The sequence below is a fragment of the Struthio camelus genome, chromosome 17 (assembly GCF_040807025.1).
Source record: "Struthio camelus isolate bStrCam1 chromosome 17, bStrCam1.hap1, whole genome shotgun sequence".
NCBI classification, from domain to species: domain Eukaryota; kingdom Metazoa; phylum Chordata; class Aves; order Struthioniformes; family Struthionidae; genus Struthio; species Struthio camelus.
Window position 1 is genome coordinate 16,473,011 of NC_090958.1, and position 27,818 is coordinate 16,500,828.

The 27,818-nt window shown below is 45.9% G+C and overlaps 1 long non-coding RNA gene across 1 annotated transcript in view; it reads left to right on the forward strand.

The window, feature by feature from the left end:
* The window catches only part of LOC138061435 (uncharacterized), a 126,191-nt gene that overhangs the window by 3,136 nt on the left and 95,237 nt on the right, over positions 1 to 27,818 (forward strand). The window contains exons 3-7 of the long non-coding RNA XR_011135187.1: positions 584 to 702; positions 1,872 to 2,011; positions 7,819 to 7,881; positions 9,850 to 10,014; positions 11,664 to 11,895. This is a non-coding gene — a long non-coding RNA (uncharacterized lncRNA). The remainder of the gene's footprint in view (positions 1 to 583; positions 703 to 1,871; positions 2,012 to 7,818; positions 7,882 to 9,849; positions 10,015 to 11,663; positions 11,896 to 27,818) is intronic.

Sequence of the window (27,818 nt, forward strand, 5' to 3'; positions counted from 1 at the left end):
CTGATTAAAACGGGAGGGGTCTGGTATTGCACCTAGTGCTGAAGGCTTTCACGCTGAGGATGGCACAAAGTACTCACAAGTAGGGTTTGATCCCGAAGGAGTCCTGGCTTCGTTCTGCTGAGGGAGTCAGGCACACCACCTGGTGCTAGGTGGACTTGCCAGCTGGGTTTTTTTAGGTTTTTTTCTTGCTCAGGTCAAAAAGAAAGGCCAAGGATGCCCCCATCCACCCTTGACTGAAACGAGGGGCCCTTCTCAGAGTAACTGCAGCGATTTGTGTGCACTGAGCTGTGCAGAAGAATGTCACTGATTTATAAATGTCAAATAGCCACCAAGCAGCCCACACAAGAACCTCAGTGAATTCCTACCTCTGACCCGCTCCTCGGCTCCCGCAGCCGCACAGGCTGGTTTAGCCCCGCACTGTAAGAGTCTCACACAGGCGACAGCTGATCGGCAAATGTCAGAGGGGACCAAAGGTCAAAATTTCCATAAATTAGGCCCTGGCTTGGCACCTATCACGCAATGGGATTCTCTAGCCAGTTAATGCTGTGAACTGCAGTCATTCAACCCAACGGTTCCCCTGCAGCCCTGTTCCCCGGCCCATCTCCTGAAGTGGTGAGATGGTAGCTGCAAGAGGAAGGAGTGTCTTCAGAGCTGCTTTCCTGCAAAAAGGAGAAGGACAAAGGACGTGGACGCTAGACGAGGGTAAGCATGGTATCCTTTCCTCCCGCAGAGATATATTTTAGCTTGGTGAGAAAATAACTGTATTTTTTCCGAATCTTGTTTTGAGAAACTACAGTTCTATTTTTCCTGAAGCTAAAGAACATCTATTGTTTAAAAGTAAATTTCAGCACGATACACATATTCAGCATGAAAGTGTGTGTTCATGGTTTAGGGTTTGCTGAGCTCTAAACAGTTGAAAAGCTAGGAACTGTTGAGCAGCCCCAAGGATTTGTAGGATATTATTGACTTCACTTATGACTGGCTAAAATACTGCTGGGTTGTGCAGGGCATGTGTGTGCACATATTATGGTGGTGGTATTATTATTCAGCTGTTAAAGTTAGCCCTGGGTAGCTCGCCCAAGATGGAGCTCTCTTGTGTAAAGCATGGGGTGGGCAGGTAATAAGAAGTGCTTCCTGTTATGAAGCTGTGATAGGAATGACTCATTCTTGAGGCAGAAGTCTTCTGGAGCCACAAGGCCCAGCTCTTGGCCAGTGAATGGCTGAATAGAAAGTCAGTGAAGAATATAGGGTGCAGACAGAGAGGTATGTGCTGGGTAGGTAGACTTAGCCCGCTTGAAATAGGCCATAAATACTGCACAGTGCCCCGCTAAAGAAAAAAAAACAGCAAGTGGGGGATTTTCGGCTGAGGCAATGTTGCTCTACTGAAATCCTCCTTAGGTCAGCAATTCCTAATTTACTGGGGATTGGTACGTTCTTGTGTCTTGGCCAGGAACAGGGGAACTGGGCCCTTGTGTGTATGGTGGGACAAGGAGGAAGGAAAAGCCTGGAGGGAAGTTTTCTGAAGCAGCTGAGTGTAGACAAACAGGTGCAAATACAGTGGTACAAGGGCAGCAGTGTCTGAAGGCATAGGCTGTGGCGCAGTGGCCTCCACTGCCAGCACTAACCCTGAAGGAATAATTCTGCTTAGCTGGGAATTTGAGTACAAAACAACAATAATCAAGGGGAAAGGGGGGCAAGCAGCAGAAAGCTAAGGAAAATGCCTACAGGACTACATCTCTTAAGATTCACTCTCAGGCAGAGGTGTATTTCTGATGATGCTGATTAAAGTGATCGTTATGAAAGTCACAGAGTTCTCACAGATTCTCCAACTTTTCTTCACTTGCTTATTTTGTTAACGAAAACAACTCCAGCCTCAGTCCTGAAATGGCTGCAGAACTGTGCTTTGCTGGGAGCTGCAGAAGCTTGGTGTTGCCCAGGACCAGAGAGACCTGCTGTGTGCCAGACAGGTGATGTTGGCGATGCTGCACATGGGGTCAGCAGCACTTCTCAGGTAATGAGCTGAGAGTCTGCTGAGGGCTGTGTGGTCTTCACAGATTTCTCAGTTGACGGCTGGGGCTTTGTCCCCGTGCTTGGATGTCCCCCTTGCTAAGTACCAAGGGACTCATGTCTCACACTGCTCTCCCCGATGGTGTTCCTGGTTTCCCCTCACAGCCTCTCCACCACCCTGGCCTTTTCTCCGCCTTCCTTCCCTCCAGATTCTGGCCAGGCTCCAATCTCTAGCACAGCTTTGATAAAATATCCACCAGCCCTTTTTGGCCGTGGATATTATGCTAGTAAGATATATCATGAACAGTTGGATCACTGGTACAAAATGGTGCAGCACAGGTGGGAACCCATGAGGGAGGGGCTATGTGGGTGATGGGGGCAGGAACCCAGACAGCCTTCCTGATGTGGACAGCCCTGCTTCTGGATAAAAGCCCTTAGCCCCTTGAATCCCCAAGGTTCAGGGTTCTAGATACTTTGGTGAATCCTCTGCCTTCTGTTACCTCGCTGTTCTCTTTGCTAGACTTGAGTGTTTTAGGAATCTGCCATCCCACAGACATGGCAGAATGTCAGCATCACGTGCTAAGTTTCTTTCCACTGCTGCCAGGCTTGAAAGGTAAATACAGTGAGGGAAGAAAGAGACAGGATACAAACACCTACATCAGGACTTTTTCTGAAGCAAGCTGGGTGGCAAAATGGGAAGAATGTTAGGAATGTCCATTCTGGTTCACCATCAAACTTGATCCTTTGGGAACACCCACAACATAACTAGTCCCAGTAAGAAAGGCTGGGGCCACAGTTGGACCTAGTTCCATTCTTTGTTCCCTTTGAAAAGGTGCCGTCTTTCCTCTCTGCAGTGTGTTCCTGACAGTCATACTGAAAGCATCAGCATCACTCAAGCTGAGGGAAATGCAACAACAGAATAGGAGCCAGGCGTATCAGGCCCACACCACCCTTGACTGGGACCTTGTGGCGTTGTTTACCTCAGCACAAAATGACCCAAAGCAAGAGGGTGTCATATTACCATTCACTGCATGGCTCCAGATGATGATACAAACAGCAGGAAGCACATTTGTAGTGCTGGACCCGGAAATCACATGCCAATAAGGATTTATTTTGCAGAGCAGCATGGCAGAGATCAAACTGAAAGATCCTTTTCCCTGACAAGCAGAGGCAATTAACCAGGAGATAAAATAATCTCCTCTCATGAAGAGACCCACTCATCTATTTTCAGGCAGCTCCCACATCAGAAACTCTTTTGTCCTGGACTCTTGAGTCTTGGCTGTCTAGTCAAATGAAGACCGAAGCCCAGAATCAAACTAACATAGGCATTTGCCTCTGAGAGATCCCTTGGGAGATAACTGGTCTCCTTGGAGCATCCTGAGGTATAGCTTTGCCAAGGTACCACGAGGGCTTGTAGCTTGTTCCTCTCTCCCATTAGCACTGCATCAGTTCTGCACTGTGGATGCTGTGCAGCTCCTTCACGTCATGGCTGCACCTGCCCAGGGCCTCTTTACCCTCATCACATAAACATTCCCTCATGGCAGTGAACTGGAACAAACTGTCTAGCAGAAAATGGGAACCAAAGCCACAAAATCTCCTTTTCTGGGGTTCAGGAGTGGTTGTTCTTGGCAATAAATCAAAGGAAGCAAATTCCCTGTGATTGTTCTGGGCTTGACATAAAGACAGTAGTAGATCTTCCAGACAAGACGTGAGACTTTGCTACTGCAAGTCAAGGAGGATGATCTGTAAAGAACATGCATAGGGTTAGGTGTGGCAAATGCTGCCTGCTCACGTTCAACTGCAGTCTGCACAGTTTGTGCCACAATCAAGGCAAAAAAAATAACTGAACACTATTACAGGGTGAGCAAAGGGTCCAAAGCCCAGGGAAATCATCATAAAGACTTTTGCTGACTTTGCTTGACTTTGAATAGGGCCCTACATGCAGACTTTTCAATGCCAATTGAGTCCTGTCGCATTTGCTGATATTGTTACATGCTTGAGTCAAAACACACCTCCCTGCCTCACTGCCCTGGCAAAGGACCTGCCCGTTATCCTGTGAAATTTCCTCTGCTTGTCTGTCAGGGCTGCTGTGCTGTAATCTTGGAGGATAATCAACAGCGAAACCATTCATAAATCACAGCTTACAGAAAAGACGCCGGTAGAGTCTTAAATTTCCAGCTTGCAAGGCCATCATTTCAACAATGACAGTCAAAGGGGAGATTATGAATTCTTTTACATGGAAAAGTTTTTCTTGGAAGAGCAGCCCTCTTTTTAGTTGCCTGTAAATACAGTCATGTGGATTTGATTTCTACATGGCCCTTCTGCCCGCTTGTGGGGAGCACTCTGCAACCCCAGTGGACCTGTTCTCACACCAAACTGGTGTGTAGAGGGACTGCAGCAGGATTTACATAAGGCCTCAAAAGCAAAGAACTAAAGCTTTGTCCAGTGCTAGCAGAAGCCAAAGGGGCTGTCAGTTTGAGAGGCAGTGGTAGGAAGTTCCATAGAACCAGTCCCCTGTTTGTTCAAGTCCACCATGGTTCTGGGTCACAGAGTGGAAAGAAAATGGGTTCCCTGTTTTATGGTGCAAGTAAAGCCCTCAGAGTTTACCCGTACTTGCACCTCATGGGGTTTAGGGCTGTATGAGTACAGTGAAGTGATTCTACAGCCAAAAATTGAATGCAGGGGGCTGGACTGAACCCCACCTACAAGAGAGGTGCCTGACTCTGATCCAGACTTAGCGTTGGCTTGCTTTGCTCATTTGGACCAAGCACCGTGTCTAGGAAGAAAGGCAGAGAGATTCTCTCCAGTTCTTGCCCTCGCTGCTGCAGATGATGACTGGCAGTGCTTGCAGCAGCATCTCTCTTCAAGCCCCGAAGAGTGAGTCTCAGCCAGGCTCCAGGCTCGTGCTCGTGGCTGCCATCAGACAGCCCATCTGGAAAGAGGCTGCACATCCAGTGCAAGTCTGGGATAGCAACCCTTTCCTGCTAACTTTAACAAGGTCTGTTTGAATAATTATTCAGACCAAGGTCTGACTCTAGCTGCTTCCATTTCCATCCACAGGGCAAAGTAGGAGAGCATTATTGGTCAAAGGTGAAATCACTTTCTTAGATCTATCCATTTTCAGAATCACTGGTGGACACCTAGGACTAGCTTACTGCTATTTTTCCAGTGGTTTGGTTTCTAAGGGTGCTGAGCACTGAGGCCACTGTACTAACAGGGAACTTGAGCCATGCCAAGCTTGAAAACTAGAAGGATGTGACTTTTAACCTGCACAGGATTTAGTGCCATCCTTGCCTGGGGCATTCTCTCTTTCTCATTATCAGGCCCTCCGAGAGAGACAGGTGAACAGACCATTTTAAAAAAAAATGGCTGATAATTGTACATATTTAGAGCTGGCTTATTACTTTAAAAAAAAAAAAAAAAAGAGAGCAAGTTAATTAGCTCAGTTAAGCTACCACATGTTGTGGAGCCTGAAGAAACCGTTCTTTTAGTTAAAGAAAAAAAACTAAAAGCAAATCCTCCTTCATGGGAGGATTTGTTTTTTTCATTTGCAAATGAAGCATCATCTCTCCTATCAGAAAATACATCTTGTAAAGCCTGATGATGAATCCTGCAAAGGGGCAGCGTCAGAGGAGTGAAAGCCTGAAGAAGACATATTGGGAACAGGAGAAGAAAGACCACGTGGAGGAATACAGGCTGCTAAGACGTCTGACATGCTTTCCATGTTAGTTTTCCCTTCAGAGTGAGAACTAGGTGGCTCTCTGCTGGCATGTTTACACTCCTTGGTTTCTAGACATGCACTGTGTTTCCTACTTCTGTTTTTCTAGCCTACTTAGTTTTGTGACAAGCAAGGGAAAAATATCACAGTGGGAAGGATGCTTCTGTTCTAAGCTGGGTCAAAGGAAAACAAGAGCATGCCAAAAACTACCCTGATTAATTCAAAAATCTTTAAAAAAAAGCAAAGTGTTTCCCAGTTTAAGACTTTATGCATTAAAAAAAAAAAAAAACAGAAGCATGGGTAACAGTGAGGATAACTCTCGCTAAGGAATGGCAATTTTTTCAGGTTTTTTTTTTTTTAAGTGATGGTTGAAAATGCAGCACCTGAGGAGAGATGTAAAGCCTCACTGAGCAGCTTAAAGATGAAATTCCTGACTCAGAAACATAGATGTTATTATAAGGACTCTCATAGTTTGTATTCCTGGCTAGCCTATGGGGTTAGTGTTGTGCCTCTTTGATTTATGATATATTATTCCCTCCTGTGATGTCTAACAGTCAATGGCACATTTCTTCTCCAGGCATCCACCGCATTTAGCTCCTTTGTAAAGCTTGGAAGGATAACCAAAGCTCTCAAATTGTCTCTTGAGGTGTGGCATGTTGAGAACAGGGGATGACACAGTGACACATGTTGAACATTGGGGGATGGCTTCATAAGCCTCTTAACTCTATTTCCTACAGCTCTAAATCAGGTATGACATGACAGAAATGATTTGTGCACCATATGGTGACTTGAGGATTGGAAGGCCATCTTCTTCCAAGAGCGGTAGCTCTCAACCTGTGACTTATGGAAGGAAACCAAGAAAAGCAAGTCTATTGTCAGCTTAAATTCACTGTACAGGAGCTGTATCACAGCTGAAAGTCCACAAATAGAAAAAAAAAGTCTGTTCCAGGGACCCCTTCACATTAAAAGTCTTTAGTTCCCATGTCTAAATTAATACCCTACTGAAAACTAGTTGCTTCCAAATCTCAATGTCTCTCTTGGTGAGAGAAGGGGAGCCAAGAACTGAGCCATCTTGAAGAATCTCGGTCCCTAGATGCTGGAGCTCAATAACTTTGTTCTTAGGCATCACTGAGCTGACAAAACAGTTTCCTTCTGTTTATCCTTATCAGCAGGCTCTTAGCAAATCCCTCACACGCAGCTCTCCCCCATCCTGGGCTATGCAAGAATAACCCTGTATCACTGGGAGTCTCCTCTGTCCCTTCTGATTTCTGTGATCAGAGACAGAGCAGACTGACCCCTGTGTCTCTGGAGCTCAGAGAGACTGACTGTACCTCCGTAGTTGCTGTCTGGCGGCAGTGTCTGGCCGTGCTGTATCCAGCTGCCTAGCAGCTGTGGCTGAAAAAACACCCCAAGGCATGAGATTCAAGCTTGGGCTAGATTGGTCAATTAAAACCCTCTGAATTTACCAAGCTGCCATCAAAGTTTTAGGAGTGGTGGATATCGAAGTGTGGTCACCTGTCCCCTGACAGCCGGACTGAGACCACTGGAGTCATCAGCTAAATTAGCTTGAATTGATGATGTGCAGATTAAAAGCTCCACAACCCAGCCCCCATTATGCATGCAGCCCCCACTTCCTTTTGTATTTCTTTAATAGAAAAATAACAGGAAAAGCAATTACTGGCCATGCAAAATATAAGCTCATATAATATTTCCTATAAGGCTTCAAGGAACTCCTTGTTAAAGCAGATAAGTTAATCTATCTTTTTGTGCAGGTCACAGTAGGTTTTCAGCTTTAAATCACCATGGTACAGTAACTAATGGCATTTACCATAGAAATGACATTGAAAAAACAATGAATCCAGGCAATTATTAGGTGTACATTTCCAGTGAAAACAACTCACATAAAGACAGTGTCAGTAACAAGGATGATTGATCATCTGTATTTTGCTCCCTTGCATTTTCTTGCCCACTTTCTTTACCATGTTGTATTAACTCTAGTGCAATTACTGTAATGAAATCTACTAGGGGACTTTTCAGCACGAGGAACTCTGGCACTGCCAGGAGGGGCTCAGCAGGGCTTTTTACCCCTGCAGGTTGAAACTGCATAGCCAGAGGAGTACGGTCCCTTCGGGTATTCAGCTTTCAGAAAGACCAAGGTAAGAGATTTTCCAGATTTTTTTTTTCTTTTTTCCATTTTGAATTCTTGATAAAATGCTGTCTGTTCCAGTCTTTGCTCAGAGCTCATTTCAAGTCAATATAAAGATTCTTGTTGATTTTAATGAGCAGTGCCTTGAACCCTAAAGCTACTAAATGATCAAAACTCCCACTGAATTGTAAATATGTAGGAGTTTTGTTTGCATTACAGATATAATCTTTGGCTGTAAGGCAGAGATGTTTGAGATTGTTTTCTGTAGTTTTTTTGTGCCTCTTTCAGATGCCCGGTAGTTTTACTGGACTGTATATAATTATAATTGTGTTTATTAGGTTAAATAATTGGCCAGATTCAATGTAAAACAGGCACAACTGAAAGCTACTGAAGTCAGTGAGTGAAATTTAGTTTCTCTCAGAATATGTTTGGTGGTGTTCAATTTCTGGCCACTGGTGTGAGAGAGCCTGTTCTCATGGTACATCTGGTCCAGTCACATGCCATAGCACCATGAGAGTAGTTCTGACACTGAGTCCACAATACAGATTTTGCAGTGGGCAGGGCAGGTCTGTGAAGTAGCGAGAAGCAAAGAAAATCAGTGCATAATAGAAAAAAATGTGCAATACACAAAGATATTTTATTTCAAGTCTACTCTGAAAAAAATCAGGGACAAGACCAAAGCTTGGAGCTCAAAGCTTCTCACTGAGTGGCATCATTTTGGACAGCCCTTGGAAAGGTGTGTCACTTGTTCTCTAGACTGCCACAGCACCCTGGGATGCTGTAAAAATAGTTGGCAGTTCCTGACTGACAGGCAGGAGACGTGTGACCCTAAATTATGATGTTTTCCTTTTCATGATGAAATGAATGCTGCCTTAGACAGAGGCTGAAATACATCTGTTTGCGGTAGAAGTGCCATTTTAGACCGTTTCTTTTGAAACTGGGGCTGGAATTGCCAGGGATCAGCAGAGCTCTGGGCTCACAAAGAGGGCACTGTCTTTGAGGAATCTTTACATAAGCCCTGCACAACCAAAGCAACAGGAGTTTGCACAGCTGCTGCTGGAAGCAAACATGTACTTTTAGCTGACCTGTGCTGATGACTTTGGGCGTTAAATCTGACGCTTTCCAGATGTATGGCCCTCTCTTGCCACAGTGCACAAACATTTGGTCCCCAGGTAAAAAGGAAAATAATAACAATAATAATAATAAAAGGGCGCTGTAAATACCGCATTGTGGTGTATATTCCAGAGCTGACATTTACAGATTCCATGGTCCAGTCCAGAGGTGAGTGGCATTATGCTGTCCTGGGAGTCGTGTTTTGAACCACATTCAGTTCAGAATCAACTAGTGTTGCATCTACCTTCAGTCTCAACATTGATTGAGCACCTTCTTCAGAGAAGGTGGCTAATTATCTAGCGCTCCTTTTACCTGCTGAGGATTGATGAGTTTTTGTGTCTGTGAGCCTAAGACCTCCAGGGAATATCCCTCAGTCTGTGCTGTGGCCCAGGAGCATTCACAAGACAAAGATACCTTCCCAAATAATCAGTATATTATGCTTTGTGCCTCATGGCAAACCAGATCCTTGAACATTGAGGCTTGGATTTACCAGTCAGGATGTGATAGGATGCTTATGAAGTATTGGCTGCAGGACAAGCAACAGGGAAAGGGCTTGCTGCTCCCTCACACCATGTCCTGGCTCTGCTGCCACAAGCTGTGCTGTAAAAGTCACTGATGACTGCACAGCCGGCCCTGGGACCAGGTTGTTCACTTGCTTCTGAGAATGAAAAGGAACCTCATCCTTGCTCCAGGCCCAGCATAAATTGTTCACTTTCCCAGGTTGGATATTTTTAACAATAGTCCCCCGCTTCCCCCCCCGCCACACAGCTCTGCAGCACTTGGGTGTTGAGATGTTCCTAGGGAGGGTGATGGAAGGGTGTGGGTTGGCTGAAGAGGATCATTTATTTTATTCCGTTTTATTTAGGTGTGATATTTATGAAGTTTCCAAAATTGGCAGCAAGAGAAAGTACAATATTCTGCTGAACTGAAGACTGTCCCAGCACAGACAGCTGCAGCCCAGCCTCTCTTCAGCCTACTCTGCCAGTTCTCTCAAGCATGGTTTAAGGACCACCTTCAATGAGAACAAAAGGTGATTTTCCCAGTGCTTGTTCCCCACGCTGCTTTATTTTCACTCTCTGCCAACTGGGTGCGAGTGGTGAGACAGGATCCAGTTCTGGCCCCCCTTGAACTGTGAGTAACTCTAGAGAAGACAATGAAGGTCAAGTTAGATCGCAGAGAGCCTACAATGCCCAAGAGATGTGTTCTTGTTATGGTGATTTGGGGCATCCAGGGAAGCAGGTACTCAAAACTGTCTGCTCTTTGATTACCTGAATCCCTCCAGCTTGGGGGATTGCCAGTTATCCTGGGAAAGGACCCTAGAAATATGGGACAGAGCAGCTGAGAGAGGGTGGTCATTTGGTGCTCATTTCTACAGGGCGTTTTAGCTACAAGGTAGTTAGTTTCTTATATTTTTCTTCCTCACCTTTCTTGTTTTCTTACTGATTGCACAGTCTTGTCGAAGGAGGGTTCTCTTCCTCCAAGTGTTATTAAGGGCAAAGTAAAATGCAGCATTTCTGTCTCAGGAATTTTTAACCTCTGTTTCTCATTCTGGCTATGAAGAGATGCTACTGTTTCCAAATTTTTCATGGAATAAAATTCCAACAAATTTTAGTTTGCAGAGGCCAAAGAGTTCTACTCTGACAGGTTTTGATCAAAAGTAAATGTTTTGCCATTCCTCACATCTACATGCATCACTTTAGTTTGTTCAATTAACTCAAAAAGCTTCCTTCAACTCCATTCAACCCTAAACGTCAGCCTCCTCTTGAATTGAATTTCTTCCCAGCAGCTCCAGGCCAGGAGCTTAATGCTCCTATTTCTCAGGGGACAGTCACTAGCTCCTATCATGTCTCACAGACCTTAGAGTCCACTTTGCATCACAGAGGATGTAATTCTCTAGGAAGCAGCCTGTAGGAAAGATGAGACATCTAAACCACAGCTCCAGTGAGGCAGCATACCTGCAGGGAAATGAGACTTTAATGGTTTATTGAACACGTTCAAACCAAAACATAGTTTTCTGATTTTGTTCCAACTGGCCCTGAAGAAAATATTGCTTCTTGACTTTTCTTAATTGAAAAAATTGTATATTTTTATTTCTTTATTCTGAGAGGAAAGAGGGTTCAAAATTGGGATGTTTTTCTCCCTGAAAATTTCAATTTTGTGAAAACTGCCTTCTTTGCTGGGCAGCCTTCCCAAAGGGAATCCCCAGCCAGCCCCAGTGCTAATATCAGTGCACAGTCTTTGGAGCTGATCCAAAGGTCATTCACGCCATTAGACATTTTTATCACAGACTTGAATAAACTTTGGACCAGGCTCTTTTGGCAGGAACATATACAGTCTGGAAACCTAAAAATAAATCCTGATTTGGAGCCATTCACAGCTTTTCAACCACCACGATGGTACATAGGTATGAGCTTGTCAGAGAGAAGGATTAGCACAATGAGGTGATTTGTCCATCTCTGTGGCTGGAATATCTTTTGGATTTGGGTGAAATAAGCAAGGAGAGATAGCATTCTGTAAGCTCAGTGTTAGGAGCTCTTTGCAAATATTTTCCCTGTGAATTGTCAGCCTCACAGGGTTCAGATGGAAGATATTGTTTCAGGAGATGATTTGGCTTTCTTTGCAAGAAGCTTTGCAGCAGTAGTACCTTCTGGAACACGCAACAGTCACCCTCTTTCCTAGGAAATGGAGACGTCCTTCCATGATGCGGTTTGTCTGCACCAGTAGTTTTGGGGGCCAAGAAGAGTGGTGGCCCAGAAGAAGGAAGAATCCGTCAAAACACAAAATATCACCACAGTGGGCTTAGTCCTTATTCTCTGGCTATTGAAGTTCAAGCTGCACAACTGGCCTTAAGCGACACTAGCACTGCCTCCGTACTGGTTTAGCCTGAGTCTGCTGCAGCCCCTGAGTTTAGGTAAGAATGCTCTGATTTATAGCTGAAAATGGGATTTTCAATGGGGCAGTTTCATCAGGGGCAAAAGCTGTACCTGAAAATATGACTGTATGACTTGACTTTGTTACTGTGGAACAGTGCATCTGCACTGTACTCTCAATTTGGCTTGTCTCAAAGCACTTGCTCAGTCTTAGTATCCAGCTGAGGCAAACAGTTGTGGCCGAGATGAGGAGAGAGGACACTGATCTCTGTACTTGCAGGAATGGAGTAGGGCTATGTTCTCACTTTGACCAGGCCATCAGGTAATTTACACGTTTCTAGAGTGGATCTGGGCTGGATGCACAGCTGTGAGAATCCAACTGGAGACACCATTAGCAGCAGGCTGCCCAAGGGAAGGAAGCATTGAAGGACTGGACATTTCTATCCCCTAAACATTTTTGCAAATCTCAGCCTAGATGCAGAAGGTTCAGCAAAGCTATGAAAAACAGTGACACCTGCTCTGGACCCTGCTGAAGCAGCCTTCTGTCCTGATTTGCATCCTGTGTTCCGAGAGGTTCACAGGAGAGTCAAAGTGAGAAGAAAACTCTGATCAAAATGAATCATAATCCTCTCATTCACCCTATCCATTCCTCTTGCTGTGCACCACATAGGGTTTGCTCTGCAAATACTGACAACAAATCTCACACTGTAATTACCATGCCTAAACCCTTTCACCTGGAGCCTGCTCCAGCTCTCTGCAATGACCTGAGTCAGCTCTGTGTGCAGAAAAAGCAAAGCATTTCCAGTGTCTCAATTCATTTCTACCACCACAAGAGTTTAATGGTGTCTGTCACTGCTTGTTGGTTAGTGAATCATTAGAGCTGAGTACAAGTCAGGTCATTTGCTGTTTCTGAGGTTTTATGAGTGGCTGCATTTTCTGCAACATTGTTTGGTTTCAAAACAAACAGTGATTCTCATTTGCACAATATATACTGAAGTCTAATTGATGCTAATTTTCATGGTCTAATGCATCTGAATATCCTTTGGCTCATTAGGAAACTGGAGGTGCAGAAAATTACAGGGATTTTGGCTCTATGGACCCTCCCCAGGGTCAACAGGTCTTTGTGGGGTTGTTCTTCTGAAAAAAGCAATTTCTATGGAGAAGGAGGGTGCTTGACATATGAGACCTGGGAGGAAACGGTGAAGAATAAGCGGTTGTATGGTGTCAGGATACGAAGGCAGGGAGAGAGAGAGAGACAAGGTGGTGAGGAGAGAGAGGAGGAAATTTGAGGCTTTTGGTCAGGAGGGCAATGGGCTTGCTAATGCCAACAATGTGTGTTCTAATTCCCCCAACGCTGGCAACAGCATCCTGCTTTAGTGACGTACAGCCACAGCAGTTGTTGGCTGTGGTCAAGCCACCAGCCAGTCCATCCCAAGGATAGCGTATTCAGCTGGTTGGTTCATTTCCTTCTGAAACATCTTTTTACATCCATCTGGATACTGGATATTTTGTTTTCTGCCTGCAACGGAACAGAAAGAGTTTGCCTCAGCCATAGCAGCCACTCTTCTTTTCAGTGGGTCTCCCATCAACTTGTTGCTGCAATTGTCCTGATTCCTAGGGCAGCTCTCACAGCGGTGGCAGTCTCTGAGGGTGTTAAGTTGTGGCAGTAATAGTGCTGGCCCTGGTGAGAATACAAATGTGTAGTTTGTTGATCCTGGACTGTGGAGCAGTACTACTGCCTGGCAGGCTATACCACAAAAGCTGGCAGGCTGTTTCCAGCGCACTCCTCTGAAAAGGGAAAGGTTGTTTGCAAATTTCTTCTTCTTTCCCTCTCTCTCCTCCAAGTCAGAGCCTGCCAGGAAGCTCTGGAGAGAAGCTCTGGTGCTCTTCTGTGCTTCTCAGGCTGCTTACAGATAGCTGTGCTCTTGCTCCGGCCCAACAAAGTTTCCCAGGTCTCTGCAGTGGATGTGGGTCACTGTAGGTTGTAGGTGAACAAACACCCTAGCATCTGAGGGCAGAAAAGGAGAAGAAATGGGGTCCTGCCTCTCTCTATCTGTGAAGGACTCCACTCCTGCCAGAAGTGAGGGTCACAGCCCCAGGGCCCTGATGAACCCTGCTCTGAATCCCACCCCAGTCAAGTGCTGTGAGGCTCTTCATGAATTGCTCACTGGCATGCAAGATCTCCAAACCAGTTTCTTCTGCCAGAAACAGAGTAGATGCCTGCTGTGTCCAGCCCATGCAGATGGATGAAGAATGAATGAGAGACAAAAATTTATTCCTCTGACCCAGCAAAAGGCATGCTCAGGGCAAGTAGCTTCCCTTTCACCTCCTCGGTAAAACATCCTGAGCTATAAAGAGAGCAGGAGGTGTCTGATCCAAACCTTCTAGTGCAAAAATCAGCCCCCAAAACTCAGCTTGTCTTGCTGGGAGCCAGACCCTGCCTGCAGAAGGCAAAGGGAAGATACTTGGCTGCTCTGCAGGCATTTGGCTAGGGCCCTCCACAGGAGGCCTGCCATGTATCTGGATGGCCCATGCAGCGTGGGCCATCAAAGGCAGGACAGGAGCAGACTGGGAGTGACATGAGAGGCCGCAAACAAATCTGCAAGCAAGTGAACATGGACTGCCAACAGGCCTTGGCCGAGGTGGGCGAGCAGAGATCTGCAAATGGGCGATCAGATCATATGTCCCAACCTTGTGGAAAGGGGGTTGGAGGTTACAAACTTCCTGACAGCTGGAATGAAATGCTGTCTGCGCAAACAGCACATCATAGTAGGTTGGTATGGCTTGTTCATACTCTATATTGATTCACTTCTAATAGCCTTCTACAGAAAGGGCTCTGATCAATTAATTGCGCTACGATCGGAGGAGAACGTACCAGGACACTGTGGCCTCTGATAATTGAGCTCTGTTGAGTTGGCCTTGAATTTGACAAACAGGCTAGTTCAAAAAGTAGGAGGCAGAGTGTCAGCTGCTCATGTTGTCATACACTGCAGGGAACATCACAAACTGGTCCCCCCTCGCCAAAGAGCTGAAGCACGTGCTGATGTGCTTAGCTAAATCAGGGCTGTGGGAGCTCAGTTGTCCTGTGGCTTACTGTAAAATACCACCATTGAAGGGCAGTAGGGAGAAATTCAGATCAAGGGGCATATCATACCTCCACCCTGCAAGATGCAGGACTGTGCAATAATTCCTATGGATGCCTTGAGAGGGAAAGCTGCAAATTTCTGCCCCTTTACCACTGATATTTCTTGAACCTATAGCACTCAACCCAGTGCCTCTGAATCAGGAAGTGCTTACATGCAGTCGTGCTAAGGTTGGGTTTTGCATCTGCCTTAGTGGGACTGTTCTCTCTGGCAGGGGGAAGCAGAAGCTGTGGAGAAGTCAGACTTCTGAGCTATGTCTGCGCTGGCACTGAGGCGCTGGATCTACCCCTTTTACAAGGAAACCTGCAAACCCTTTTGGGAGCAACATATTGTCCTAAGCACAATCATGTGTTCTGTGCATAGAGGATTTAAATGCGCGTGTGTGTGTGTGTGTGTGTGTGTGTGTTAGGGGCCAACTTTTAATCGAAACCTGGCCCTATTTCAATCTCTCTCCTCATTGTTTTGTATTCAGAGGCGTGAGCTAAGTCTGAGTGAAAATGTGCCAGGGGGCTTCGGCGGGGTTATTTACCGGCAGAATAACTATTCCAGCAATTTAGGGAGTAAACAGGCACCGCTTGATCTGTTCTTGCTCAAGGGCAACATTCATTTATGCATACTGTTTGCTCTTTGTAACATGGGTACACATATGTTCCCCTGTCCAATCAGCTACAAAAATACTGCAGACCCTTTGTGGCCCCTTGGAGGCCTGGCGCTATCTTTTCCTGGGGTGTAACTGAAATGTTTGTATCTGTGGGGGTTTGGTGTAAATTAATCACTGCTCCATTGCAAAGCTTTCTGATTTAGGCCATTTTAGGATGGGCAAATGCAGAGCACAGAGCTGCCATCTCTTCTGTGTTTCTGTGTTTCTTTGCTAGGTTTAAGGGATCTGGGTAAAGCTGGTGGACAGCTACATCATTCATACAGGGAGAACAATGTGGAGGGGATGCCCCCATGGCTGTGCAGGCACTTTACTTGTATAATCCAGGACACCTCTGTCACACCAGGCAGTGCGAGGGAAGGGAGTTCATTTGCTCCTTCCCTTCATCCTCCTCTCCACCGTGGCAGATCTATTTCTGCCTTTGGGGCAGGGAAGTCTCTGTAATTGTTTCCCTGCCAAGTTCGGAAACATGTGGAAGAATCCACGATATTCCTTGATGGGGTTCTCCACGGATACCCTACTGAAACCGCACACCTCTTGCCTGCTAAATTGCCCGTCCTTCTGCATGGACACCTCGGGGTATGTTGTCACTGCAGGAGACAAGCACGCTGCTCATAGGGGATTTAGCTAGCCTAGGGTAGCTGTGAAGACCTGGCAGTCCAGTTGCTAACATGAGGAGGTAACAGGGCCTAGAGGGCTGAGTCAGTGGCCTGGACTAGTGTCTGTATGTCTTTGCATGCAGCAGTCCTGCAAGACTTGTCCTGCGGGTCTCCATAAGGGAGCAAAGCACAGATCCAACGTGGTTAAGGTGACATAGGTTCCTACTACTCACCCAGGGGTCGTTTCCAAGTGCCTGCTCATGGTTTTTGAATTGTAGGCAGTTTCTTCATTAATTCACCCTTTGCAGCAGTAGTATCTCCAGCCCTGGTTCTGCAGTGCATTTCACAGTTTGCAGTATCAGACTTATCTGTCAGTGCTCTTGCGAAGGTGGAAAAGCCTCTCAGTGCAGAGCTGCTGCAGAGCTTTCACTCCATGCAACAACAGCATGAATTGGGGTTGGGACTGGATTGGGATGTCGGAATTTGCCTGAGATACACCCAGGGACACATCACCTGCCCCCAAGGTGCAGCCATCGAAGGGTGAAAGATAGCAGCTGTTTCATCATTCACAGAAATACTGTGATAGAAGAATATAACATATGGCTGAAACTTCAGAGGGGGATCTGTGTTGGCAACAGTTAATTGCCCTGTTTGAAAATGGTTGAAACAGAGAGGTTAATGCCCAGGGATTATGCAGGCACAGCCGTGATTTGCTATCTGCTTTGATATCTCAATTAGCAGAACTTGGGATTGGGGGGCAACTTCTTAGCTGTTTCCAGTCTTTTGGGGGAGAAAAAAGAGTTTATTTATTAGAATAGACAGGTCACAATTTAACTGAGAGGCTGTTAAAGGAATTCAGAGCCTGTGGGATTTATGACAAGGTGATGAAAGAGGAACTCTGATAGTTACCCAATAAGCTTCTTTTTTCCAAGAACATAAAGTTAAAAAAAATAAATTAAAAAATGAGATTTTTTTTTTTATGAATGGGTTCTTGTGGCGTGCAGGCTGCTAACACTATCAGCATTGTTCCTGGGGAACTCCAGGCATCTAATCAATCTTCATTCTGTAAGAAAACGTTCCAAATTATACGAAAACCACATGGCTTCTCCTGTTTGAAGGGAAAAACCTGACCTGACCCCATCTGTGCTCCAGAATGGCAAAGTCCCCATCTCAGAACTGATTCGAGCAAGCCTTGTGATCTCTTTTCATTGTTCTGGCGCTCACCAGAAGGCACTTTGTGTAAGGATGCAGTTTTCCTTAGGTAGAGAGGAGATGTTCTGGGTTTGTAGAGGGGAAGAGGGCACTGAGAGCATTGTGTTACATACCCAGGCTGCTCATGATCTTTAGCATGTAGAGATCTGAGCAGAAACGTTCCTGATCTTTGCCTGGTGTAGTGAAAGCACCATTTGCCTCGTATCAGCTAAGTCCATTTACCCCAGCTGAGAATGCGTGCTTTTATTTGAGGGCAGGATTCAGAGCGTGTTGGGTCAAGACAGACGAGCATTGCTGGCACTGGGAATGCTGGTCGTGCTGGTGGTGCTGGTGGATGCAGTCCATGCTGAGGCCAAGGCCCTAAGCCATTTTGCCTCCAGGGCAGAGGCTAGCAGATGGCACTTTATGTAAGCGCTTGCAGCCACATTGCTGCGCTGTCCATGAGCTCTATTGAATGAGTCTAGGTCAGCCCTGGCCTGTGCCAAGAGACACCAGTCACAGTGTCAGCCACTGTTGGAGAGACATCTCTTGGCTGCCTCCAATCCCAGGTTCGTTGCCCATCGAGGCAGGAAGCAACAACGAGGCCAGGCACAGCCATAGGCACAGCTTGAGGCTGCCCTTCAACACACTGCAATGCCCGAGCAAGCCTGGACCACACAGTGGTGGCTGGGTGTCCTGTGTGCCTTCAGGCCTGCTCAGGCAGCCTGGGAAGCCTGTTGTGGGAAAGAGGCAGACAGATCAAGCTGGAGGCTATGTCCAAGGCCACTCCTCAGCCCTCTTTTAAATAGCAGGAGGACAGCATTGAAGAATTTTGTGGGAGGCAAATTAGGGTTATTCTGGTACTTTCTAGATAGCTTTAGTCTCAAAAGGGGGCTAGTGAAATGAGTTGTCCAGCATCAGCCGGAAGGGCAGAGCCACAGCTTCCCGGGCCAGCACTACAGTCCTGCCTTTCTAATCATCTGCTTGAACTTGTTTTCCCTGGAGAGTCTTTGCTGCCAGTCATCCCCACAGACTCCATTTCTCTGTTAGATGCCAGCATGCTGTCTGCTCCTGTTCAAATACTGTCCTGCTTGAAGCCATCCTGTACTGGTTGCTTCCGTAGAGCTTGTTACAATCTACCTTTAGGTTGCAGGGAGTTTTTTCATCTTCAGACACTGCCTCTTCCAATGCTCTGAGGGCAATTGCTTTCCTTTGGCCTTTATACATACATATAACATGCCACAGACAGGGTGGGTATAAAATAAATATTTATTTTATATATATATAAAAATGCAGGTTCACAAGGCAAAGACAAATTTTCCTTTGAAGAAAAGGGACTTCTGCTGAAAAGATGTTCTCCTTTGAAGACTAGTAGCTTGTCTCATAAATTACCCTGCTGTTTCCTCAAGATCTTATGCAGAAGTGCAGTGCATCCTAGTCACTAGTTTCAAAGCCTAGTTCAAACCCAAGCAAACTGCAACAAGCCATCTCTGAAAAACAACTGAACTTTGACTAGCTCTAGAGATCAAAAGAAAAAAGCTGCAGAAAAGACAAATCAACAGGCTATTTAGAAATGGGCTGTAGCAACAGGATTTGGCTCCAATTTTCAAACTCCAGCAAACATGGGGGAGAATTTTAGGTCCCAGATATTGGTCTGTGAGAATGAGGAGCAACGTGTAAATGTGATCAAAGGCAGTATGATGTAGCAGAGCACTAGCCTGCAATCCCCCTGGTGGGTGGACCAGCTGGGGCTCTGGGACAGATCGCTGCGTGAAGTTCTCTGTGTCTCCAGCTGTATAATAGAGGACGCAGTACTCTCTTTTGCAGTGCACTTTAACAGCAAGCTGGATTGGTTCACTTTCTTTCTTAAGAGGATGGATGCAGCATGCCAGAATTGAAACAAGGAAAGCCAAGGCTTTAGATCTGTGGTGGTTTATCTAACTGCAGCGAAGTGCCTGCATCCTGATAGTCCCTGTCCCTCCTCCCCTTAGCCAGAGGGTGTACCAGGGCACATAAACGGGACCAGTCTGGCCATGCTGGAGATAAAGAATACCATTTGACTTTTATGAGTACTTTTTGTGTAACAGTATAAAAAGGAGGTGCCCAAAGCCTGGGTAAACACACCCTTTTGCCAATGTGAGCACGGCAGAAAGCAGACCAGTTTTGATTCCAACCCCTGAAGCAGTCCCATGTACATCCAGAATGTAATTTTTGATCCAAACAGTAATATCAGTACAGGTGAATTAAGCTCTCACTTGCAACATCATCATCAAGAGTATTAAATCAATTCTGTGCACTCTATAGTAACCTTAAAACTAATTTATTTTTTCTGAGCAAGGGAAAGTTACATGGAGTTTATTTTTGTACGTGCTGCACATAACTGCTCGGTAATTTGCATGGACATACACATAAAGTTATAAGCTGTTACATGGCGTAATGGAACAAAAATACTTGGGCTGAAATGACAGACTCTAATGAGTCTTGCCAAGAAAATTGTAGGAAAACTGCAGGATAAGCCCGCAACATCCTTCCACATGGAACAGGCTGGTTCTGAGCCCACATGCATTCGACTAGCATCTATTCTAGTCTGTAGTCCTGTGCAGCTCCATCCCTGCACCTGGCTTTCTTGCATAAAAGGTGTAAAACTTTGCATGCTTCTGTGTCTATGAAAGAAAGTAGGAGAAACAGGCTTTGCTCAGGAGCTGGCGCTATATGGAGGGAAATGAACCCGTGCTAGCCAAGGTATCTCTAAGAGTTGATTAGCCTGGAACATTAGGGCATGAAGAGAAGGATGGTAAAGTAACTAAGCCATAGAACTGGGAGTCAGAAAGATTTGGGATCTATCTCTATGGTTTTGGGGAGAAGAACAATATATATGGCAGAAGTTACAGAAGATGCTGGTAGCAGTACCTATTTTTGAGGTATTATGGCAGAAACTGTTACTGAGTTTCAACCTACTGAGGTCCTCCAAAAAGAAGACCATTTTTAGTTTTTTACAGTATAAACTCTAGTCCTATGGGCTGAAATCTGCCCTCATGTGTTTTCTTCTGTACGACCACTGTCCTTGCCTCTACGCAGTCCAGCAGCAGTTGAGGCAGTTTGCATTAGATGACCTGATGGCTGATCTTTTTCTCCTCTCAAAATGATACATGATGTATGGAAACCTCTGATGGGCCTGTGTTTATGGGATGTCACGACAACAGAGTAAAACTGGAGAGTAGCAGCACTGGGAATGACTGATTCTGGCATAGGAAAGCTGAAGGCATGCTACCACCTACTTAATGCTGCTAAAACTGTTATTTCACCTGTATTTAATCTGAGGAACTAGCTTGTTTTGGCAGCTCCTGCAGCTGTGAATGCCGCATGTCAGGGGTGTCATACCTATTTCTTGGCTTTCCTTCCCACTGTGGCCGTACCAAGATCAAGGGAAAGATGTGTGGGACCAAAGAGCAGCAGCTGATGGACAGTACTGGCAGACAGCTCTCTGTAGTGGCTGTTTAGGTAAATGCCTCAGAAAAGCTGTCCTGTTCCATTTTAGCGAGACGCAGGATCAGTAGAATGAAAGGAGCGAAACAAGGAATCTTGTGACCGATGGACTGATTGCCACTCAGCATATCACAGTCCTTTTCCTGGCACTGATCCAGGCTTTTAAAGAAGGCGACAGACTGAGGGTGGTGGCAAGGTGAATGCAGGCTATCCTAACATATGGTGAAGCTTTGGTTGTTCTCCCGATGGTCACGCTGTTGTCCCCTGGGCTGCACCAGTCATTCTTCATATGTTAGCACTTAGATGGCAAAAGAGGCAGTCTACAGAGTCCTTCAGGGAATGTTCCTCTAGAAGGACAGTAAAAAATAATAGAGAAAACAGAAGCACCTCACAAATCATTCAAACACCATCTTTAGGACCACATTTCTAGCTAGCCTCCCTTCATCAGTAACTATAGCTATACCTGCACAGATTAGAGCCCTGCATTTTAGAGAAGCAAGAGGCTCTCTGGGGTCCTCCAGCACAGCTGAGAGCCCAAAGGAGCAACTGTTGCTTTCTTTACAGGAGATGGTATTTAGGGAAATACTCTCAGGGTCTGAGTGTCCTAGTAAGCCTTAATGGCCCTGACCAGCCTCAGCTGGGACCTCTACCCACACCCTCCGCCTATGGGCCTAGCGCCTCCATTTAAGTTCAGGCCTGAGTGCTTACTCCCTGTTTGAGCTGTGTTGTAGGATACCTGTCTGCAGCTCTGTCATGCTCATGCCTTGCTATGGACCTTATTGATCTGGACCTTTGAACTGTCTTCTCAGCTTGACTTCAGACCTGCCTCATCATCATAGGCTTGCCTGATGATCTGGACTCTCAGTTGGAGCTGGCTACCAACTCCATATCTGTGCTGCTCATGTCCCTTGGGTGCTGTGGGGCTGGGCCTTGGCTGGTGAGGTCCCTGTGCTGCTGGCCTTGTTGCTGTGCTCAGCTGCTGGCTCCTTGTCTGTTAGGGAGCAGCTTGCTCTTGTTGCTCCTGGACAAGTGCTTGGAGAGAAGATTCCCCATTAGCAAGGTACTTTCTTGAGTAAATGTGGCCTTGATTGGCTCTCTCCCTGTCCTAGTAGGATTGGCTAGGACTCTGTGTGTTACAAGACTAGCCCTTTTTTGCTGCTCTCTGAATGGAGCAGCAGGTGTTTGGAGGAATCTAGCTGAGTTCTGGCCAAGTTCTGACCTTGGGTCAGGTTTGCCCTTCTCTGGACTGTCAGCTTTTTTTTTTCCCCCCCACCCCAGGAATTCCAGCATCAGACATTGTTAAAGGCCCTCGCAGTCAAAGTGCTGCACACCAACTCTCTGAAAACGAAGAGGCAAAGGTAAGTCAGGGAGATGTTGAAGATATTTTGGGTTAGATGGCTACCAAACCAGTGGCATGTGTTCTCTCATGACTGTTTCTGGGTCATATGAGTTAATTGCTTTGTCCCAGGTCAAAAGTGGGGCAGGGCAAGGCCTAGGTTGCCTGATTCCTGGTTCTTTCCTTCCTGTCCTGCAGGATATAAAAAACAGTAAAATCTTATTTATCCAAGAAGCCAGGGCTGCTCTGACAGAGCCAAGCTGGCTCTTTGAAAGAGAAAAATGCATATTTCGAACCCTTTCTGTGGAACACACATGTGAGAAAGTTCAGTAAGACATCTGTCCTGCCCTTTGCTTGTCTACCTCTAATGTGTTTTTGTTTCTTTCCAAAACAGTTAAATTTCCGGACAAAGAGAATTGGGACTTTGGTTTGAGTTTCTTGGCTCTTCTCAGCTCATGTCCTCCTGACCATTCCTTTATTCAAACAGAGGCTTTTGTATGCAGTATATGAGGTTGAACCGAGTGCAAATATTATTACAGTCTCATGTTCTGAATCGACACCAGCCAAGCCTCCCTTCTGTACTGTGCTAACAGGATTTTGTGTCCAATTGTTCCCTTTCTCCAAAGGTCTGACAGTGCCCTTCAGCATACCCATGCTAGTCCCCTGACTCCAGTCGGGCAGGACTGAGAGCAGAGCTGTTAAGACAAAAATATTGGGTTGCATTCACTCCCTGCCTGACTGGGACTAGCTGGAATCCAGGCTTCTTGTCTGGGGGAGGCAAGTGCTGGGATTCTGAGTGGCCTTGTCCATCATAAGGAATAAAGCAGTAGTCAGATCTGGGTCCTGCCTGTGGACAAGGAGGGGCAGAGTTCAGAAATAGGTCTGAAGGAAGCAGCTCCTATAGAGACAGAACTGGTAGGAAGGTGAATCTAGAAATAGCTGGAGGGATAGCATCCAAGACCAGCCTTGATAAGCTGCTAACAGACTGTTCAGTATCTCTCTCGCTCTCTACTTTCATGTGGCTTTTTTCACCATTCTGCCTTTTCATGATGCCTTCTTCTTTCAGCTGTTCCACTAATTACTTCCTTGCTTAACTTCTAAGCCTTTGATGGCTATTTTCTATTTTTCCCTTTCAGCTGTTTTGATTTTTTTTCATTCTTTCCTCTTCTCTTTGATAGGAGAAAGAGAAGGAGATGGGAAGCAGGAGAAGAGTTGTGGAGGTAGGAAGCTAAACCAGCAAGGAAGCTGGTCCCATCCCTTTGTGGAGCCATCCTGTAAAGAGAAGGGTTGTTCAATCAACTTTCCTGCAGTGACAGTGCTGCGTATTTGAGGAGACTATGGCTTGTGACAGCCTCCCTTTTTGGTGGAACATCTTGCTGGAATAAATTTTTGGTGAGTGGGGATTTTTCAGTTTTCAGGGGTATTATGCTGCCTTGACCTTTGAGAACATGTGAACTGGGATTTGAGAGTACAGGCACCAATAAAGCACTAACATATCCTGAAGTGTTGATGCTGGTGGAGGAGAGGGCAGCCATTGTGGCTGCCTCTGGGCTTTGGGAAAAAGAGCACTTTTCTCCACACCTCAGTGGAGCATGAAGTATTATGGGCCAATAATAACAATTTCCACCTAGCTGCTCATCCCCCTCTCCTTCTGTGTCTCCATTAGGCTCCATCAATGTGCCTGTTGACCTTTTTCCCTCTGCTTTGCAGTTCATGGTTCAAATGCAACCTTCAGCCTGTCCCCCTGTTTGGAGGAAGCCTTGATGCAGATGCAGCTGGGAGTTGGTCTGGCCATCCCTGGGACTTGGTCCTTCCTCTGTTTGACTCTTGGCTCCTGTGGGCTGTTTGGCAGGGCAGGGCTCTCTTAACCTTGTGCACTTTGGAATGTTTCCAGGCTCTCTGTCTTTTTCTGCCCCTTGCAGACTCAGGAGCTAATATGCACATTGCTTTAATTTGTTCTTCAAATGAAGCCCAATTATACCTGTAGGTGCCTAGCTGTTAAGTCAGTAATTTATTTTGCAGTGCTTTAGCATGTTTTCTAAATTCCTGTTTGCACAGTCCAGCAATGAACAGGGACCCCATAGCAAACCTGTAAAATAGCACTGGAAAGAATTTCCTTGAAAGAGAGGCCCAAGGTGAGCTGTACTTCCCCCCCCCTCCTGGTTCACCCATTGGGCCATAAAAGAACTTAAGAGTTGGTGCTGCTTTACAAGCTTTCCTTACTTATAGGCTCTGCCCTAATTGGTTTATGTATTGGGTAGAGATCTAGAGAGAAAGAAAAGGGGTAGAGGGGGTGACAGGATGCAACATGGGCACTCTGCCTCCCCTTTCATAATGGTACCAGTCTGGTTTGTAGGGGTTGGGGTGAGCTTAATTCAGTTGTTAAGGCATCTCTAATCTCAAAGCATCCTCACAGACCTGCTACAGGACTTAAATTCTCTGCTTGTCTGAATCACCTCCGCTTTCCCAGCCTCTTTAGTGACATTGCGTTTTGCCATGTCCATTGCCCCTCTTCTGCCCCTGATTTGGGCTACCCTGGCTCCCATAAAGCAAGTTCACATGTAGAGACAGGACATGCTTCCTTAGGGAATTTCCATGAGCGAAAGAAGAAAGAAGCCTGTGGTTCAAGGCAGGCACACTGGCTGCTGACATGACCTTGTGGTGGCAAGAAGGGACTTCATCCAGCTGCCTTTTAGCTCTCCTTGCCTCTGCAGAAAGAGAGAAGTGACAATTAATCACTGTAAAAGGCAGAAAAGGTGAGCCCATTACGACTGGAAGCCTGTTTTGCCATGACTCAAGGGACTTGCTGCACAGGTTGGACATGTGCTTTCATACTGAGGTAAACTGAGACTAGGGTCACTTAAATCAACCAGATAGCGCTGGATAATGGATTGGGAAAACTGAGTTAGGGAAAGCCAGGAGTGGTGGGCAAAAGAATAAGGGACTTGGGCTTAGAGAAGACACAGAGACACTGTATCTCATTCTGCTCCATGCTAGTAGTGCTCTGGAGCTATCAGCAGAGCTGGACAGTGTAAAAGTACTTGGAGGAATCAGAGCAGCAGCTGCCAGCAGTTCCAACAAAAACTTGTGAGTGAGGGAAGCAGCCCTGCATAGCCTAAGAGGACTGCATGAGCAGTAATGAGTTTATGCTGCAGCAGCCAAAACTTGTTTTAAACAAACCAAAAGCTGTCTAACTCCATCAGCCTTCAGAGGCAATGCATCTTGGGGCCAACTGGGACTTTTGCCTGAGGATTTATTCTTGCAGCAGTGTTTGGTTCCAGGCAATCTCATGCACAAAGCCTCACTGATCTGAAGAGATTTGCTTCTGAGGCTGCTAAAAGCAGGACCGAGGATTTTAGACAGTTTGTGCAGTAATCCTACATACCCAGCATGGACATAGCAGCAGTCCTTTGAGAGTGGCTAAACTGGAGTCCCTTCCAATGCATGTGCTTTTACGTGATCATCAGATTTGTAGTCCCCAGATATAGTAACCCTTTCTCTCATTCAGCTTTGTGTGTATGTTTCTGTGTGCATGACTTTGGAAAAACTTCAGTTTTCTATTTTAAAGTTTCCTCTGTGTTAGGACTGTCTTTCTGGCAGTGTGGTTTAGACTGGATTTCTATATTCCATGTTACTCCGCTCATTAATAAATGGTATTTACTTTATTGGCAATATTCCTCTCTTTGCTGGCTACCCGCTTACAAAGAAATCAGCTACACTAGGTTTAAAAGGAGACTCAAATAGCCTGATAGGGACTGATTTTTGTCAGATGGGATGCTCTGAAGTGAGAAGCAAATCAAAGGACACTGATGCTTTGCTGGGGAAAGGACAGGGTCACTTCTCTTGATGAGATGCTGTTTAGGACTTTCTAAGAAACAAACAAGGCTACACTTTGGGCTCTGAAATTTTGGTAGCCTCAGGCTTTTGGAAAGCTCTAGTTCATTTAGATTCTGGCATTTTCTTTTGTTTGCTTGGATTATAAAGACCTTTTTGTTCTGATCTTTGAGACCTGTTTACCATTCAGCACATGTGGTCTGCATCGCTTGCACTAAAATCTTTTGAGGACTTGGCAATCTTCTTCAGTTCTCCAATCAATGCTGGCTAGGGAACAATGGCATAAGCCCATGGAAGTCTGTTGCCCAAAATATGCTGTCCCTATTCTGATCAACTAGCAACTGCACTTGAGGTAGGGATTACTGGCTTTATTTTCAGCTGTGCTGTTGCAAATCTAGAGTCACCATGCTGAACTGAAAGCAAGTATGTTGGTATAAAACCAGAGAACAACTTTGCTAGCTGCTCTTATGTCTGCATAGAGGGTCAAGATCTGAGTTTTGCCCTCCACCTTGATTTATTGCTTCTGTGCAAAGGCAAGTGTCAACAGGAGCCAGTTCCATGGGCAGCTGCTCTCTGAAGATGTGTAAAATTGGCACAAAAGCCTGGCTCCTGTGTGATCAAACCTGGGAAAACTCCACATTGAGCTTAACTGGAATCTCCTCTTCTGTGTGAGGACCAAAGATTAGGCCTTGCAATAGCTTTTCTTTGATCTCTCAGTACTTGGGACATCCCAAGATTGCTATTTGTCTTCAGACCCTCTGTGCACAGTTGACTGGAAGGAGGTTAGGCTAATGGCAGAAATCATTGCCTTCCTGCAGCAATTCTGATTTAGCAGCCTGGAAACCTGTCAGTCACAGACACACTCACTGTTGCTGAAGGTTCCTTTTCAAATGGCTGGGAGAGGAGTATGGGAAGGCAAGGGGATTGGCCACACTGGCCAGAGCAGAGCGAGAGAATGAGGGGGAAAGCAGCAAAAGATTCCCAGTGACTGCTGGGAATCTCATGGCAACAAAGCCCTAAAGGGAGCGTTTTGAATGTGCCTTGGATCAGCCTGTGCTCCTAAAGAAGCTGTCATTTGCTGGAGATGCAAGATGCAGAGGAATCTCTGAGCTGACATGCTCTACTGAGAAGGTACTGTACTGTGGAGTTGCACCCATGTGTGCAAGGGGAGATCAAATGCCTTTTTTGTTTTTAATGATTAAATCTCAATAGCTGCATCGGCACAGCCACACAGGGCTTCTCTTCTCCTTTGCTTACATCTTTACCAGCACCACACTTGGTATGAACTTTAGAGGACAATATGCATTTCTGCACAGCTTGGCTAGAGATGATTGCTGATCTGAACCTACCCTTCTCTAAAACTTTTGACATGCCTGAAGTTCTGCCTTTGATCTGCTCCTCATTCTGTAAAGGGGTTAAAATGGCAGTAGGGATCAGATCCCTCCACCCTGAACTGGGGTTTTTGGGTCAGGTGCAGAACCTGTCACCCCTTTTTAAGGGTGGTGTGAAGTTTTCTAGAGCCCCAGGTTGGAGATGGAGAAGGCAAGAATCAGGTCCATCAGATCGTCCTGTAATGCAACATAATGTCTTTCTCTTTAGTTTCCTGGGTCATAGTATAGTGTGAGGTATACATTAGCAGTGGTCAATGTATGAAGAGTTATCCTAGATGGCCTTTGCACATATCCAGGGGCCCAGACCTCCCCTTAGGTGAGGAGCT